Here is a 3,881-nt window from a genome sequence, read left to right on the forward strand (position 1 = left end):
GACACATAATTAAGCAATAATAATGTTTGATACATAGAAAAATATTTTACTTATCACATAAGTCCTTTTTGCCCATTTTTGTATTTACCTTTGTCAGTGTTTGTTTGAGCCATTTCGGGGACCATGGACCTATAACATTAAGCTCCAATATATTGAAACTAAATAATTAAACTCTTTAATTATAATAGTTAATTTATTAATTTTGATATTACTCCACTATAAATTCAGAATTGCACTCTTTATGTTATAGATATACACTACAAGAAAAAACAGTATTCATAACACTTAAAAACTGCTATCCGGGACTATTGATAGCATTTCTGAAAATGCTAACATAGCCCCTGTTATTAAAAGTCCAGTCTTTTCTATAACAGTTTTTGAATGTTATGTTCGATGTTATCTTAAACTATTCAATAACACATTTTTAGGTGCTATAATATTGAAATAATAACATTTAGATAGAGCTTTTGGTTATAAATTTGAAATTTAATCGTCCTTTTTTCATAACACTTTTCAACTGTTACATTTGATTATTTTGATAACATTTTTAATTTGTTATATTATATAAACCATAACGATTTTTTACGCTTATAATATGTTTCTAAATCATAACATATTAAAAGTCTAGTAATAAAATTTTGTTACTTTAGTGTGGATAATATATTTTAAATTTTATTTTAATAAGTATACTTATAAGGTTTTTTTTTAATTAAAATATTTTCATTATTCTATTTTGATAAAAAAAAATCAAAATTAATCATAAAATGTAATTCTCAATAGATTGATAAACCACACGTATTACATTAATCAATAACTAATTCAAACCATGAATATGTCTAATTCCTGAGATCTTAATTCTAACTTAAATTTGAAAGCATAACATAATAAAGTAATATAATCTTGAACATTTTTTACTTTAAAAATGAAAAACAGAAACATTACAAAATACACAAAAATAAACCATGCATGAAACTTGCTCCATCCTTCAATTCATCATCCAACCAAGTACTTGCTGCTGAAGTTGTTTGTTGCCATCTGAAGCTCTCTAAATTGAATTCTCCTCAGGTTTCCAAGGCAAACCTCCTCATGATGTTGCTCTGAAATTTTTTAAAACACTGCAAAATTTAGTCAAATAAACAGTATGGTAATAGTTCAAAAGCTTGGCATCTATCACTCTCTAATCCAGTGAGTCAAAGAGACCTCTTCTATGCTCATATAAGTTGCATAATAATTACAAACTTTTCCACAAAAAAATGAGCAAAATGAGAGCTGAATAAAATGACTAAAAATTGAAAGTTAACAGAGTAAAAGGAATGATCTAACAAAGTTACTAAAGAAGAACAATACAATTTTCATTTACCAAACAATGTTTATGAATTTCTCATAATTAACTCTAGAGAAAAAGAAACTACTTAAATTATAAATGACTTGCAAGATGAGATGAAAAGAGACATACTGGCTCATGCATCACATTAGCAGTTTCAGTCCTAGAAGTCCATTCCTCCAAATCAAGCTCTCTAGCTATGCTGCAAGTTATTCAACATATTTTTGTGTGAGGTAGATTCTAACTACTATAAAATGAACCAAAAATATGCTGGCTCAGATCCCTGTGGTCAGAAAGGAGCCCATATTGGACTTAAATTGAAGTCTATGGTTTCAAATTTTGCATATTAAAGCTAAAGTACCAAGAGAAAGTTAAGCCCTTTAGTTCAAATTTTGTGTACTCTTTAACTGTACAAGAATATTGTAAGCCAATCAAATCTGAAGTGCCAACTAAAATTTCCCATATCAGATTATCAAATCAATTTCAAAAAACAAATCAAAATATATATTCCTAATTAACAAGCAACAAAACCAGAAAAAAAAAGCTTCGAACAACTAAGAAAATCAAGTGCTCCAAATTTGAATGCATAATAAAACACACATAGCTACAACTTTGAATTTCAAACTCAAACCATTTCGAGAGAGTTTAATATACATGAAAGTATGAATTGTGTGTATATATATATAAATATAGTATAATGTTTCACTAGAGTTAGAGCAACAACAACAAATGATTGTTTCAGCACAAAAATACCTGAAGAAATCTGATTTTTTTTTGTTATCCAACATATCACACTTTCAGCAGAAAAATAAAAAAGGAGAAATATAGAAAAAAGGGAACTTAAAAGTACCATAAAACAATGAGCAATTAGTTTGACTTCAACATTAAATAAGGAGAAAAAGGCTCAAAAATTCCCTGACCACATAATAGAGTTTCTAAACATGTGCAAACAATATCCACTAGGGCAGCGAGGGTGGATGTTTCAATGGCAAGAAAGCTTCATGTATTATCACAATAGCTTCAAATATATACAATCTCACATAAAACCTTAAGCACATAAAAAAACCAAATTGGACATAACTTAAATCAAGATCAAATAATAGAGCTCCATAATATATACAAGAATGTAAAAAATTGCTTATACCTATAAGCAAAGGGGAAACAACATTTGCCAAGTCCATCTTCACACCGTTTAAAGCCCCAAGTATATGTATCCTAGCAATTATTCTCATTAGTCCTACAAAAGTAAAGTAGTAAAAGCTCTGTTAATATTTAAATGAATCAATGGCAAACAAATAAAAAGGTACACAAATGTTACTATAAAGAACACACTGAGTTGTGGCACAGAACAATAAATGGAAAAAATTATTTAAATGAACTCAATCTATTTTCAAATGGAGAACTATTATACCGTAACTACTTAATGAGAGGAGTTCAAATCTTTTTTATCTTATTTTCAACGACTAGCCCTATATCCCTAGATCCTCTCAAACATCGAATCAATGAAAAATTATAGATACAAAATCCTACAACTCCCAATCTCAAAATCAAAAACCTCGTAACAATAGTAAAATAAATAAAAGAATAAAAATTTCCAATAATAACCCTAAGATCAACATTTCTCAACTTTAATATTTCAACATTCAAACCATGGATATAGAACCCATATAATTAACAATATAAGCAGTCAAAATCGCTAAAAAGGCATGATCTTAAGATAATCAATATAAAACAGACCAGAACTTTCACCAATTTCATAGAAATGATTCTAGCCTAAGATATTTCATCTTCTACAAGATAAAAATATAAACAAGAAAAATGAAGAAAAAAATGAAAATAACACAGTTTATGCAAATCTAGCATTGAATCCAGAAATACTAGTCATAGATCTTAAGCTTTAGAAATAAGTACCTGCAACTACATTAATGTTAAGTCAGTTGTCTCCACCATCTCTACAATTTACAGAATATAACAAATAGTATTAAGCTCAGAAAGCAGACATATACAAAGCAGACATAAAAATAATAAGCTCAGAAAACTCAGAAAGCATATATATACCTTCACATCTGACTTTCACATAGACACGGAAACAAGTTGAATCTACAAACCCCAAATCGTATATGATTTTGGGATGTAGAATTTGGATTAGACTACTAAAGTATTGTAACACCTTGTAAATAATTAAAAAATAATGTACAAACTTGCAAAACAACCAATTTCCCCAAGAATTTTCTTGAGAAACAAAGGGAAATACAGAGATGGAAGATTGAGACCTGATGGAAGATAGACCAGTCGAGCCATGTCGTAGACCCACCGCCGCAAGCACCGTCACACCCACGAGCGAGCCACGCCATCACCTTGTTACACACCTGCAACAAACAGAGAGAAGGAAAGAAGGATTGAACGAGAGTAGCTAAGAGAGAAAGATAGAACAAGAGAGAGTTACTGAGTGTGAGAGAGGAGGCGTAAAGGGTTATTAGGGATTCAACCTTAGAGATTAGGGTAAGGGTTTTTTCTTTCATTTGGCGCCTAAGTCTATTATATTTGTCGCCTAATA

At 29.7% G+C, this 3,881-nt stretch overlaps 1 long non-coding RNA gene across 1 annotated transcript; it reads right to left on the reverse strand.

Annotated features, from left to right (window-relative positions):
* Positions 1-1,468: 1,468 nt before the first annotated feature.
* On the reverse strand, positions 1,469-3,647 carry LOC133801728 (uncharacterized). The gene is made up of 4 exons (XR_009876925.1): positions 3,383-3,647; positions 3,236-3,276; positions 2,469-2,561; positions 1,469-1,526 (listed from the first exon to the last, which is right to left on the reverse strand). It is a non-coding gene; the product is annotated as an uncharacterized LOC133801728 (long non-coding RNA).
* Between the last annotated feature and the right edge of the window lie 234 nt (positions 3,648-3,881).

Source organism: Humulus lupulus, chromosome 9 (genome assembly GCF_963169125.1).
Source record: "Humulus lupulus chromosome 9, drHumLupu1.1, whole genome shotgun sequence".
Lineage (NCBI taxonomy): Eukaryota > Viridiplantae > Streptophyta > Magnoliopsida > Rosales > Cannabaceae > Humulus > Humulus lupulus.